We start from the raw sequence: 15,617 nt of genomic DNA, 5'->3' as shown, positions 1-15,617 counted from the left end.
CCACAATGAGAGCAATGTGATAATTTGGAGAGATACTTCACTGTAGTTGTGTGTAAGTGAGCGTTAGCGCTGTGTGGGTTACAAGTAGTAAGCTAGCTAACGTTACAAACAAATCAGTTCACTCGACATTATCAACAATATCTCAATAAAAACACGAATATTTATAAGCAAAAAGTGATGTATTTATTTGCAGGAATGTGTTTAAAAAGATACTGGTTAGAACGTGTGATCTAAATCCACTTAAATAAGTTGAAATAAACTTTGTGAAGTCGTTAATTTAGCAAAGGTTAGATATGAACGTTAGTCCATATTAGAACTGCAACAATTATTGGATTAATATAACAATAATAGATTATTAAATTAATGGTCAAGTATTTTGATAATCAAATAATTGCTTTGAGCAGTTTTTTTTAAAGTAAATAAGTCCAAACTCTGATTTCAGCTTCTTCAATGTGAATATTTCTGGTTTCTTTGTTCCTTAATGACAATAAACTCAATATCTCTTTGGTTTGTGGACAAAACAAGAGGTTTGAGGACGTCATCTTGTGGTTTGGGAAACACTGATTGATATTTTTCAACATTTTATTGACCAAACAACTAATCAATTAATCGTTTAAATAATCGACAGATTAATCGATAATGAAAATAATCGTTAGTTGCAGCCCTAGTCCATATGTGTGTACTGAGAAGTGTTAACCAAAGTTATAAATGCTTGTTTGAAAACCTTTTTTTTTTTATGCACTCAGCTGCTTTTTAGCTACAACTAGTTAAAGCAAAAACTAACACAAATCCTTAATTAAATTCTCCATTCTTAAAGGTTTTAATGTTACATTTATAGTTGGACCTGCTTTATGGTTAGGCCTTTTTTGGAGCCTATAGTTTGTGGTGCTGTTGTTCTAGTATCAAACTCATTTATATAAATTAAGGTAGATTCACTATTAGAAGCACCTGTCAGAATAAAACAATACAATTCAACAGCACTAACCGCCTAAAAAAACTACCATGACATCAAATCTTCTCAAAAGCTTTAACAAAACCTGAACTTTATAACTTCATGAAGGCATGAACTTTTTTTCTTTTTTTTTCTTACAGGGTTGTTGTATTGAGCTGCAATCAGTTTCAGTCATATCTATAATGTCTGAGTGTATATTTGAATATCTAAATATAGGTAAATAGAACTTTAATCACCAGATTTAATACAAAACAATTAAGTTATGCTTGATTTGATTTCATTACAAGGGACATTTGACACCACTGTGGTATATTTTCTGTTACTTTTAATCATTAGTCCTCTGCTTTACTAAAAGGCCCTAGTATGACTTCCTGATTATGTAACAGTCCAGTTTATACCAGAAATAACGTACTATAGGATCTGGGATTTGTCAGATATTAGAAGTGTTTGGAAGCAGAATATAAACAGTATAAGTTGTATCCTTTTAAGGTTAAAAGTAGACCTAGCAGCGTGTGCGTTCACGGAAAACGTGCCCCATACGTAGGAGGTGTGGGATGTTACAAGTCTGGGTTACAAATACATAAATAATTTATCATTTATGAAAACGACCGTTTGTTAATGCCCTTCTTCCTCCCTGTACCTTGTGAAAACCATGTGTTTGTACCGCTTTTTAAACTGGATCATGCATGGACATTGCTTCAGCTCCACACCTAGTCTGTTCCACAGACTTAAAGTTAAAAACCCTTTTCAAAACATCTTACTTCGCTTGTGTTTCCCCTTTTAAGTAACTTTAGTTGAGACTCTTATTTTGAAATGCAAACGGGAAGTTGTCTTTCTGCACAACAGGCGGCAGCTTGACGCTCGTCAGGTCGACGGACGCTGCCTTGGAAACGACATAAATCCAGTCCACGCAGCTGGGTCGCGAGCAGGGACCCAGATTTCCTCACATCAAAGGCTTCTGCTCCTCTTCCTCCTCCACCCCCTCTTCATCCTACTCCTCCTCCTCCTCCTCTCTCCATCCATCCATCTATCGAGCTGCGAACATGGGCGACCTGAAATGATTTGCAGAGCAGGAGGAAAGCAAGGAAAGGAGAGCAGCATTTAAATAAACCACAGAAGAAGAAGAAGGTGTCTGCAGAGACCGCAGCCAGGTAAATCTGATTTTTTTTTCTTCTTCTTTGCATTTGACAGCAATGGTGTGTAGACATGCCTCCTGTGGGAGCACGTACGGTAAGGGAGGGTGCGTTTGTTATTGTTATTGCATCGTGCACACACGCAGAAAACACAATGACAGAAAGGCAGCGGGCTGAGCTGCATGTTTTACTAATTAGTGCCCGTTTATCTGCAGGCTTCAAGCCCAATCTTCCTCCCGTTTTCGCTCCATTTTAATCGTGGCCGTCGTTTCCAGCCAGCGCGCTGGTCAGGTGCGTCTGTTACCGCCTGCAACAAAATGTCACCAGTTGGTTCAGTGTGTCATAGGTTTTGGCAGGAACAAGCTTGTGGCTGGACTAGAAAGAGAGCAGTGGGGCTTATAGAGGAGGTGTGCAGAGGATTAGTCTGTGCCAGGGAACCGTTCTGTCTGCATGTCAATATACTGATAAAATAGAAGCTTTTTCTTATGGGGTTTGGTGTAGAGCAGGGGTCTCAAATTCAAATTACCAGGGGGCCGTTGGAGGCAGAATCAAAATGACCAAAGAAAGACACAAAATTACAAAAAAAAGAAACAAAATTACAGAAAAAAACTAAATTACTTTAAAAATGACACAAAATGACAAAAAAGACACAGAATTACAAATAAAGACACAAAAGGACCAAAGAAGACACACAATTGCAAAAAAAGACACAAAATGACCAAAAAATACACAGAATTACCAAAAAATACACAGAATTACCAAAAAAGACACAAAATGACCAAAAAAAGACACAAAATGACCAAAAAAAGACACAAAATGACTAAAAAAAGAAACAAAATGACAGAGAAAGACTAAATTACTTACAAAAGACACAAAATGACAAAAAAGACACAGAATTACTAAAAAAAAAGACAAAATTACTAAAAAAAGAAACAAAATGACAGAGAAAGACTAAATTACTTAAAAAAGACACAAAATGACCAAAAAAGTAATTAAAGGGACCTTCCACACACAACACGGTAAAGTGCCATTCATATAGAACTCACATTAAACTTTCATATCAAGGTGAGGGCCACAAAATATCGTCATGAGGGCCGCAATTGGCCCGCGGGCCGCAAGTTTGAGACCCATGGTGTAGAGAGATGCAAAATAAAATGATAGAACTGGATGTAACCCTCTTATATGTTATATTTGCAACCTTTGTTCACATTTGCAACATTTCAAATTCTTTATTGAGCATGATAGTGTTTTGAAAGTATGACATGATGACTAAAAAAAACACAGAAGACACAAAATTCCCCCCAAAAAAGACACAAAATGACCAAAAAAGACACAAAATTACTTAAAAATACACAAAATGACCAAAATTGTTACGCTTAACACACAAGACACAATTAAAATAGAGTCACACTAGAATAAAAAACAGTTTGTACGTGCACAGTAGTCTGATATTTCTATTGGTTTTTGGACATTCTTAATGCATTTCAGCAATATGTGTTAAATTTATTTTTGTAATATAAGGGTCATTGACAAATAAGGGTTGGCAAGATGTCAAATGGTGTAACCACAAAAAATGCTAAATATTAAATACTTCATCCACCTACATTGTATTGAAATGAACTTATACATATAATTACTTCATTTATAAAAACATTAAATTATTATTATTTTTTTAGTATTTCTACATTTACACATTTCATCATTATTGAGCAGAACATATTCTAAATACAACCATTTTTTTCCAAAAGCTTTGATAAATTATGTTAAAACATGTTATATACAGTACCATAGTGTTGCAATGTGAACGTGGATTGCATTTTCTTCTCATTTTAGTTCACATTTATTTCCCTGTATATAATCAGATTTTATGGATATATACACTACTGGTCAAAAGTTTTAGAACACACCAACTTTTCCAGAATTTAATTGAAAATGATGCAGTTTAATGTCTGTTTACTCTGAAATGAATGCACATTTGCAACATTTAAAATTCTTTATTGAGCATGATAGTGTTTTGAAAGTAAAAAAAAGATTTAAAATCACATTTTATGTTGGACTAAAGGACTAAAAAAAACAACACAAAATGACCAAAAAAAGACACCAAAAGACACAAACTGACTTACAAAGACATGAAAAGAATTCAAAAATGGACAAAATAGCCCAAGACTCCATAGAGTTAAGTTGTTAACCCACTTCTTGTTCCCTGAAAAAAGGCCTACTTGTATAATTCTGAAATGTACGTTATATTTTACCTTTTTTTATTTACCTCTGGCAGTTCACCACTTACCTTTGTACCCTTTCAAGCTGTTGATTTGACTTGAACTGCTTGAATTTCAATTAAAAAACTGGAAAAATTGGGGTGTTCTAAAACTTTTGACCGGTAGTGTATATAGATCACGTCATTGACCCATATGTTACATTTAATATTCTGTTTGTGGATGTGAAATAGCAGGCCCTCTGGATTTTTTTTGTACAAGCCTTTCTCTCTGTTGTGGCTCATTTTCATGTTGCTCCTGTTGCTGTTGTTTACCTCTGCTTGTTGATTCCCTGTCCTCTGCTTAAAAAAAAAAAAAAAAATAGCTGCGAGGCTTTGTGCAGATTATACCTGGTGGTGTTTCACAGGAAGTAATCCAGTATTGCAAGAAATCACATTATTGAATTTGGATGGGTGTTGGCAAAGCTGCAAAGTGATCATCATCAATACAGAAATTAAAGTTTACAGCAGATTTATCAGATTTAATCAGAGTTTAGTCAGATTTTCAGAAGAAAATTAATCAGCAGACCTTTTATTAATCAATATACTTGTTGTAGGTAAATCCTGACTAATATTGTTTTTTTTTTTTTCAAATCAATACGAATACCAATTTTAGAGGCTAAAATGTGTCACTGTTACTGATATGACAGCTGATGTAGTGATTTTAAAATTGTAAAAAATAGTTTTTCTTTGTGCATTGATTTTGCACTGATATTACTATGCAGGCTGCTTTCTGAAACAAATAACTTAAAAAATAATAATATTTAACATTATTATACATTATACATACCATGTATTACATAATCAACTAATGCTAGGAATAAAAACTATAAATAAAAAGAATAATTAAAATTAAAGAAATAGCTAAGACACTTTCTAAATCAACCCAAGCATCCTTTTTTCTACATTATATGTTCCAAAAAAAAAGTTTTCATATCGGTGCAGATTGGACAACATAGACACATTCCATATACAATCATGGAAAAAATGATTAAACCACCCTTTTCTTCTTCAATTTCATGTTCATTTTATTGCCTGGTACAACTAAAGGTACATTTTGACAAATATAATGATAATAACAAAAATAGTTCATAAGAGTTTAATTTAAGAGCTGATATCTAGACATTTTCCATGGTTTTCTTCATTATGATTTATGGTTCTTATCAAGAAAAGCATAGAATATGTCTAGATATCAGCTCTTAAATTAAACTCCTATGAGCTATGTTTTTTATTATCATTATATTTGTCCAAACAAATGTATCTTTAGTTGTAACAGGCATTAAAATGAACAAGAAATTGAAGAAATGTGTATGTGACAGGCAGATAAATCGGTCAGACTCTAGTTCAGGGGTGGGCAACTGGAGGCCCGGGGGCCACATACGGCCCGCACCCTCACTTGAAGTGGCCCTCAGTACAACTACATGCATTTGAGCATGAAATCCTAAAAGTGCAGTGTAAAAATGCACAAAATTACTTCTTGCAATTAATGTTGGTCTGCTGTTCTTGCACTGAAAAAAAAATAAATCACAGTAAGTGGTTATTTTTTATTTGCTTCAAACCTTTTGTATTCCTATTTATACTGTTATACATGCATTTGAGCATGAAATATGTTACTGCACTGTAAACATATTTAAAATTGCAGTTTCATCATATCTGGTGAAGTGCACAGTCCTATATGTGGCCCTGTGGTAGTGAACATGAATAATTGTGGCCCTCTCCAGCATTTAAGTTGCCCATCCCTGGTCTTGTTGTAAGCAATTATTTTAAGCAAAATTCTTTTTACCGTATTTTCCGCACTATAAGGCGCACCAGAGTATAAGCCGCAGCAGCTAAATTGAATGATGTGTACATATATATAAGCCGCACTGGACTATAAGCCGCAGGTGTTTTAATGTTTAATTACCATATGCAAGGGTTCGTTCACAGAGGGGATTGTGGGGAAAGAGATGGCTGCTTGAGGAAGCTTCTTTTACAGCCAGATTGACTGTCTTTAACTTAAAAGCTGCATCATATGCATTTCTACGGTTGTTTTCCATAATGACGGTTTGTGCATGAAAACTTCCTTTGCACAAACTATCTCGCTCTCGTAATGTCGGTCTGTCTCTCGTTCTGTCTCTCGTACCACTCTCGGTTTCACTTTTACTTTTGCGCGCTACCTGTTTCACTCTTTTCCGGCGCCCTGCCAGATTGGCTCGGGGTCCTTCGTCTGCCGCTGATTACGGCACGGCGACTCCGACAAACTAATGCTGGGCTTACACCAAACGATTTTCACAGTCCCAGACTAAAAACTGAAAGTCTTTAGTAAATCTAGGAGTCTTACTTCTAGGAGTCTTAGGAGTCACAGCGCGCTCCCGTCATCCCGATCGTTAAGTGTAAGGTAGTAATCTGCTCTGTTTCTTATCAGTCTTTTCCTAGTCTTTGGTTTGCGATCATATCAAACGTGTTTGATATGATCGCAAGTCGTAGTGACGTAACACAATCAACAACCAATAGATGAGCGGTTCCAGACCGGCAGTAAAACCACTTATCATCACAGTATCATCACAATAATGTTAGTAAGCTCAGTCCTAAATACAAATATAGAGATGTAATATATTTACGGCCACAAGCGGGATTTCGGGGACGCTGTTTCTTAGTAAAGAGAACAGTAAGCAGACCCAGTTAAAATGTATAAATAAATGTATACATAAATAAGTAATAAATAATTGATGATGAATGTGTGATTAACTAAATGAAAGTTGATAGAGCTGATAAGTATAATTATTCAATTAAACTAATTATAATTAAATAAGACATAAATGTATATCATTAATTCTTTTCTACAGTTTCCTTTCCTTTATTCTTCCTTATATCTATTTTTACTGTAAAATAGTCAACTTTTCAGAAAAACAGAAATCCTTTTTCAGCTTTGTGAGGGCGTCTTCTCTTCTTTTTTTCTTTTTCTTTTTTTCAACACAAACCACTGTGCACACAAAAATTGCATGGTAGGTAAAAAATGCTAAAGGAAATCTAGTTGTAGTCTTGTAAATAGTGACCCTGCAAGATTTACAGTCTTTGTAGAATCTCAGTCTGAGACTAGGCTGGGACTAAAAACTCTTAACACTTGTCTTTAGATGTGAGCAGGTGTGAGTCTTGCAGGAGTCTTTCCAAATCTTTTCAAAGTCTTCTGGTGTATAGGTAGCATAAGTAGCTTTTGACACAAATACACACAGACAAGTGAAAAATAGCTTAAAAGTATATGAAGGACCCCGAGCCAATCTGGTAGTACACCTGCCTCCAGCTTTTCCTGCTGGAGCCTGCCGCTCCTCACGGACCGGTCATAGAGCCCATAGAGTTAAAGTTGGTGGACTGTAACCTGTAAAATCCATAGATTTAGGAGGTAACCTAGTGGCCGTTAGCTGTAAAAATCCATAGATTAGCCGCACCGTTATATAAGCCGCAGAATCGAAAATTGGGGAAAAAGGCGCAGCTTATAGTCCGAAAATTACGGTACCAATGAAAGGAGCTAGCACAAGCTCTAAAAGTCACCAGATGACATCATACATTCATTTGCATATCGGTGACATCATATCTCATTTAGCTTGGCGCTTGTGTCAGCTGACTTCCTGCCTGCACGGCACAAGAGGTGAGACAGAGAGAGAGATCCTGTGTTGCTGGCAGAAAAGTTGCAGACTCTTAAGAGCATGCCTACAAATGAATTACAAAACAAAATACAGTGTTTCTTGCTAAAATATGCTGCTATTCACTTTTTAGAACTGAAGCTGCTAACAGGGTCTGTAAAGTTGCTAAATCAAGTGAGAAACTTGAAAAAACTGATACCAACATGGCGAAGATTTTTTAACAGATTTTTTTAAAGGACATAATAGCTGAAGATTTCAGAGTTTAACAGTACTTGTTACGTGGCAATTTCACAGATCACTCAGCAGTTATTGTATGCACTGTTATCTTTTGTACTTTGACGTTGAAGTCACAAAGTAACTCTGAACCAACACTAATATGTTAACTGGACAAACTGAATATAAATGTGGGAACTCTGGCTAGGGGTGTGCCATATCGTATTGTTCACGATGATATTGGTATATTTTTTTTATGGTTAAAAAAAATGCATATCATGATATTGGCAACGTTCCTACTTCTTAATGTAGTGGTTAAAGTTGTTTTAATCACAAAAAGCTACTTACTCTCTGTCGCTAAACACATGCAGCTTTCAAAATAAGAGCACGGTGTGTTAAGAGAATCCACCACAGAATTTACAAGAAGACTGTCAAAATAAGATGCCTTAAATAAAACATACAAGAACCTTTATTCTCCTTTACAAAATGTCATTAAAATATGCCCCCGGAACCCCTAAATGGTTATTTTTTATTATTTGCTCATACTCAAGAGTCAAGAGTAATTTTTTTTGTATTTGGCAACTGTTGAGACTTGCACTTCACACTAGGGGTGGGCGATATGGCCCTAAAAGAATATCACGATATTGCAGGCTATTTTTGCAACAACGATATTATTGACGATATTAGGAAATACTTAAAAAGATATAGAAAATATGATTTATTTTTAGTCTGTATAAATAAATAAAAATCTAAAATTTAGTTTGATGTGCAAATCTCAACAGTTGCCAAATACAAAAAAATTACTCTTGACTTGTATGAGAAAATAATAAAAATAACCATTTAGGGGTTCCGGTGGATTCCGTTAACACACTGTGCTCTTATTTTGAAAGCTGCATGTGTTTAGCGACAGGGAGTAAGTAGCTTTTTGTAATTAAAACAACTTTAACCACCACATCAAGAAGTAGGAATGTTGTCAATATCATGATATGCATTTTTTTTTTAACCATAAAAAAAATATACCGATATTATTGTGAACGATACGATATGGCACACCCCTACTTCACACCACATTTTAGATTTTTTATTATTTATACAGACTAAAAAAAAAATCATATTTTCTTTTTTCTTTTTTAGTATTTCCTATATCGTCAAGAATATTGTTATCGCAAAAATAGCCTGAAATATCGTGCTATTCTTTTAGGGCCATATCGCCCAGCCCTAACTCTGGCAATTCAAACAGTTTTTAACCACTCTGTTAAATTGATTATACCGGGTCCATTTCTGTGAACTGCAACTGTGTCCTTTCTAGTCTAGACTCCAGCCTGGGCAAACAGTGATTAGATAATAGGTTCCCTTTGTGTGTGTGTGTGTGTGTGTGTGTGTGTGTGTGTGTGTGTGTGTGTGTGTGTGTGAGAGAGAAGCTGCTGTACAGTACAGAGTTGTATTCATCAGAGACGCTGCTCAGACAAGCTTGCGCTGATTCCTTACATAAGCGAATCGTCGAGGAAGGAGGGCAAAGAAGGCAGAGAGTGCTAAATGAGCATAAAGAATCAAACAAGGATGCAGCTCAGTATTCATACGGTGCATCATAACTGTGCACACACACTCGCTTTCACACACACTGAAGGGGCGATGTTGTTCTGGTAGACAAAGACGTGTTCTCTGCTGAGGGCACAAAGAGCATTTTTTAGGTTTTTCTGGTGCTTTTGTAGATGCACACTTCACATTTTTCCCCCCAGAGGAGTTTCTAGTTTGCTTGCATTTACAGATTTTTTTGTTCTGTTCTGTCTACAACCTTCCACACAGAAGGCGTCATTAGTTATAATGCATTTTTAATGGGGAAATACACTGCAATAAGGACTTTTTGTCATTTTGAGGACGGTTGTTCTAAAATGAGAAAAATACTTGTGAACATAAATCCCACTGTTGGTCCTGGTCCTGCAGCTGACAATTACAATTCAGATTTTATCTTTATTTACTTTCTTGCCGAAGTTATCGATGATTTTTGACTTTTTCTTGTGACGTCAACTTTTTTTTTAATTATTTTGACTATTTTCATGTTATTTTGACCTTTTTTCCTGATATCTACTTTTTTTCTCATTTTGAATCATTTCTCATGACTTTTTTTTCATTATTTTGACTATTTTCTCGTTATTTTGACTTTTTTCGTGATTTCGACTTTTCTGTCAAATTTTTAATCATTCCTCATGACTTCAACTTTTTTCTTCTCATTTTGACTTTTTCTTGTGACTTCAACTTTTTTTCATTATCTTGACTATTTTCTCGTTAATTTGATTTTTTTTCGTTATTTTTACTTTTTTTCGTGACTCCGACTTTTTTTCTCATTTTTAATCATTCAACTTTAACTTTTTTCTTCTCATTTTGACTTTTTCTTGTGAAATACTTGTGAGCACAAATCCCACTGTTGATCCTGGTCCTGCAGCTGACAATTACAATTCAGATTTTTATCTTTATTTACTTTCTTGCCAAAGTTATCGATGAATTTTGACATTTTCTTGTGACTTCAACTTTTTAAAAATTATTTTTACTATTTTCTCGTTATTTTGACTTTTTTTTCGTTATCTTGAATTTTTTTCATGACTTCGACTTTTTTTCTCATTTTCAATCATTTCTCGTGACTTTGACCTTTTTCTTCTCATTTTGACTTTTTCTCGTGACATCAACTTTTTTTCATTATTTTGACTATTTTCTCGATATTTTGACTTTTTCCGTTATTTGAGTATCAAAGCAGCCAGATCATTTTCTCACTTTGCCTCTCTTGATTTATTTTACAATAAAACTGGAGACAAGGTCAAGGTCAATATATATTTAGTATAAAATGATAGAACTGGATGTAACCCTCTTATATGTTATATTTGCAATCTTTGTTCACATTTGCAACATTTAAAATTCTTTATTGAGCATAATAGTGTTTTGAAAGTAAAAAAAAAGATTAAAAATCACATTTTATGTTGGACTAAAGGACTAAAAAAGACACAAATTGACTACCAAAGAAACAAAATGACCAAAATTGTTACGCTAAACACACAAGACAAATAAAATAGAGTCCCACTAGAATAAAAACCAGAGTTGGATGACAGGATCACACACAATCACAAGATCACATTTATGTTGGTTTTTCTTTGTTTCTTTTTGGTTCAAAATGTTGATCCAGTAAGTCAGAATAAAAAATCAATTATTATTAAGTTATAAAGGTGAAAAAAATATACCAACATGGCATTTAAACATTTTTAAGTGGTGTATACAGGCAGGATGACAAGGATTAAGAAATGGACCAAATAGCCCAAAAAGACTCCATGGAGTTAAGTGAGTCTTTCTAATAAAAGATTTGTTTTGAAGCTCTGGTGCAAACAAAACTTGTTGCCTTTGTGCAGAATACAGAATTTTGAATGCCGACTGAAAGTGAAGGCTGATGGGATATCAGGTACTTGGTGGTTTAAGCTCTTAGTTTAATCACTCATGGAGTAAATATACATAAAATGTCTTGTAGATAAAATGTCCGCTGTGTGATCTTTAAAAATGGACGACCGCCAAAGTAAAAACAACCTTCCATCTCGAATGCCGTGTATGTTTTCGTCTGCCAACACCTTGCAGAGAGATTTAAAGCTGCTGCTTTATTCAGAGACGTTTCTGTGCCGAAGCCTTGAGGATGATTAGGATTCCAGAGGTACGCGGCGTGTTTTCACAGTAATCTGTATTTCAGGAGTCCCCCGTACTCCGTCCCTGGGTAGAAGGCACATTATGCTTATAGCTTTTCCAGATGCATGGACTTTACTTTACTTTAATACTTTATTTTTTGGATAGGGACAGTGCACATTAATGAACATCGAAAAACATCTTTGTAAATATGCCGGATTATAGCAAAGCTGCTAGTTTGCATCCCTAAAAAAATAAAAATAAATACAAATATAAAAGACAGCAAGTATATAGGTAAGATACAAATAGAGGAGACAACACACACACAATAACAATAATAATTAAAATTCTTTATTGAACATGATAGTGTTTTGAAAGTTAAAAAAAAGATTCAAAATCACATTTTATGTTGGACTAAAAGACTCAAAAAGACACAAAATGACCAAAAAAATACACAAAAAGACACATTTAATAAAAAAAAAGACACAAAATGACTTACAAAGATGTAAAATGACTAAAAAAAAGACACACAATTACTAAAAAAAACAAAACACAAAAAGACACAAAATTACTAAAAAAAAACACACGCAAAAAGACACAATTACTAAAAAAAAGACACAAATGACTTACAAAGACACACAAAAGACACAAAATGACTAACAAAGAAACAAAATGACCAAAATTGTTACGCTAAACACACAAGACACACATGAAATAGAGTCCCACTAGAATAAAAACCAGAGTTGGATGACGGGATCACACACGATCACAAGAGCACATTTATGTTGGTTTTTCTTTTATTAAGTGTTGATCCAGTAAGTCAGAATAAAAAAATCACTTATTATTAGGTCATATAGGTGAGGTTGTGCTGAAAAACACATACCAGACCCAGATAGGATACAACTATGCAATAAAAAGTAATGTTCAAGTCTCAAGACCAGTTAGTGGTCACACTTTTGATGTGATTTGAGCCATTGTTCTAGATGTCCTTTAAAAGAAGAGTAAGTATACACAGCAATGTCGGGAGTGTTAATTCAACTCACAGGGAGTTCAATTTAACACTTTTTCTGAGTTTATATAGCTCTCACGGATTCTGAGTCAAAATTACACTTTGAAAAGTGTTAATATTTTAACTCTTTAATAGTGTTAAATATCTGACACCCTTGGGGTTGTTTTATGACGCCACATAAGTGCACTTTTAACTCAAAATTGTTATTCCTTTTCACTTTGAGTGTTAATTTTTAACATACTTTGTGTTACTTTGGCACATTAAAGTGTATTTTAACCCTAAAATCCAACATGGTCTCACAGGAATCCGTGAAATAGCCACAGATTTGCTTAACTCAAAATCCACGGAATCACTAAAATTTCCGTGAAACTGACACGGATTTCGCTACAATGCAAGTTAATGACAGTCATATCCCGTGGCTATTCCAACATACAAAGTGATTATGTCCATTCACTGAGTAAATATTTAGAAAATAAAACATATATTTCTCGCTAGAAATGTGATCAAAATCCATTTTTATGCAAAAACTAAGTCAAAATATAGATTTTTTTCTCTGAAAATGAGAGAACTGTCCGCCATGTTTTTTGTTCTGACTGCCGGGACCTTGAAAGTCACGTGACTTGGAACAAACCAATAGGAAAAAATATCCATGGAATAGCCACGGGATATGACTGATCCTGATTTGAGTGATTCCGTGGCTATTCCACGGATTTTGAGTAAAGCGAATCCGTGGCTATTTCACGGATTCCTGTGAGACCATGTTCCTAAAATCATATTATTTCCTTTCACTAATGTGATGATTAACATTCATTGTTTTGTTTTATGATACATTAAAAGCGCATTTTGTCTTTAGCCTAACATACAAGGTCACAAGTCACAAAATCTGAATTTTTTTGTAGTCACCTGCAAGGCTACAGACGCTACAGACGCTGGCAGAGCTTTTTGTTCACTACAAGTGTTAAACCAACTCCAACACCCACCAACTCAAAATTATTAACACTGAAAAAACAACACTACAGATTTTGCTGTATAGGTTTCCCAGATGCATGGGTCCTTTCTATCCTTCCTCCCATAGGAGCTTGTTCTGTTCCTGAGCCTCCCCTTTGAACCAGATCTGGTCGATTTTTATACGTCTCCAGTTGAAAGGAAGCTGGATTTGATTGTATTATTCTAACAGGTCTCCCTCGGACACATGTTTGCCGCGTCTCGTTGCGGCTAATGGTTTGAATGAACTGTGAAGACACACAGCAGCCTCTTCAGGGTGCACTCAGACTGAGTGATGTGGCCACTTAGAGATCCACTCCGGGGCTATTCATAGCTCCAATAACCATCTGACACTTTGAATAGGATCCGTCCGTCATAAGTCTTCTTCCATACAGTATATTTCACTCTGTTCCCATTGAAAGATGGTATAGTTGTAGAATAATGGGTACAGTAAAAGCCACTAAGTATAGAATTCAAAGGTCCTATTCTACTGTAATGGATGGGCTGGAAACAGCACATAGACGTTACCAGTAGCATTACTTCATCATGTTTAACTACAAACTAAAACTTGTAGCATTAGAATTAGGGTTGGGCGTTGAGAAGAAACCTGCCAACTCCAGCATTGCATGAATTACAATGAAATTCATTAATTTTTTAAACTGTTTTTAACTTAAATTTTTATTGCTGAACTGGCCCTTATTGGCCCTTACAATAAGACTAGCTTGTTGGGTTGTTGAAATAAGATATCTGACCCTTTTCATTGTCCTAAATCAGGGGTCTCAAACTCAAAATTCCTGGGGGCCGCTGGAGGCAGTATCAAAATGACCAAAAAAAGACACAAAATGACAAAGAAAAGACACAAAATGACAGAAAAAAATTAAATTACTATAAAAAGACACAAAATTATCAAAAAAAGACACAAAATTACTAAAAAAGACACAAAATGACCAAAAAAGACACAAAATGATCAAAAAAAGACACCAAATTACAAAAAAAAAACACTAAAATGACCAAATAAGACACAAAATGACCAAAAAAGACACAAAATGACAGGCAAAAAAACTAAATTACTTAAAAAAGACACAAAATGATCAAAAAAAGACACAAAATGACCAAAAAAGAGAAAAAAAAAGACACAAAATTATTTAATAATTAATTAATTTTTCTTTCTGCTGATATTCCAAGTGGATGAGCTCTATCATGATTTCTATTTCTTACTTTTTCTCTGCTGCTGGCAGCGCTGCCCAAGTCCATTTATCATGAACTTACTTCTGCATCACAGCGCTGCAGGTACAGACAGGAAGGGGAAACTTTTCGGCATTATTGCTGTCAGGAAATATATATTTTCTGAAGCTCTGCGTCTCTTGCTGCCGGGGACGTTGCCAGGCAGCGTTTCCCCCCAGGAATGTGTATCATCATTCTTCCACCTGGCAGTCTGACCTCGCCGTGTTAACCGCATCGGCTTTTGTTGTTTTATTCTGGCGGGATGATGCAAAGTGCAAGCAAGGCCAGTCTATTGACGACGCGTCGGCGTGGGTGTTACAGCGCACAATGACACCGAACGGCTCACCTCAATCTGCTGCTGCTGTGTGTGTCCCTTTGTGTCCGTCTGAGCTCTGTGTGCGTCTCTAAGCCAAAAACAAATTGTTGAACGCTGCTGTGTGAGATTTATTTCACAAACACACACACACACACACACACACACACACACAAAATTATCCCTCTCAACATTGACTCTATGGAGTCTTGGACTATTTCGTCCATTTTTTAAGTCATTTGTGTTGTTGTTGTGTCT

General features: G+C 35.2%; 1 protein-coding gene across 1 annotated transcript in view; it reads left to right on the top strand.

The window, feature by feature from the left end:
* The first annotated feature begins 1,514 nt into the window (after nt 1-1,514).
* Nucleotides 1,515-15,617, top strand: part of zgc:109889 (uncharacterized protein LOC553542 homolog) — a 66,973-nt gene continuing 52,870 nt past the window's right edge. The window contains exon 1 of the mRNA XM_059354604.1: nt 1,515-2,103. The gene's annotated coding sequence lies outside the window, so the exon portion shown is untranslated. The remainder of the gene's footprint in view (nt 2,104-15,617) is intronic.

This window comes from Centropristis striata, chromosome 17 (assembly GCF_030273125.1).
Source record: "Centropristis striata isolate RG_2023a ecotype Rhode Island chromosome 17, C.striata_1.0, whole genome shotgun sequence".
Classification (NCBI taxonomy): domain Eukaryota; kingdom Metazoa; phylum Chordata; class Actinopteri; order Perciformes; family Serranidae; genus Centropristis; species Centropristis striata.
Note: the sequence above shows the minus strand (reverse complement) of the source record. Positions and strands in the feature narration are given on the sequence as shown.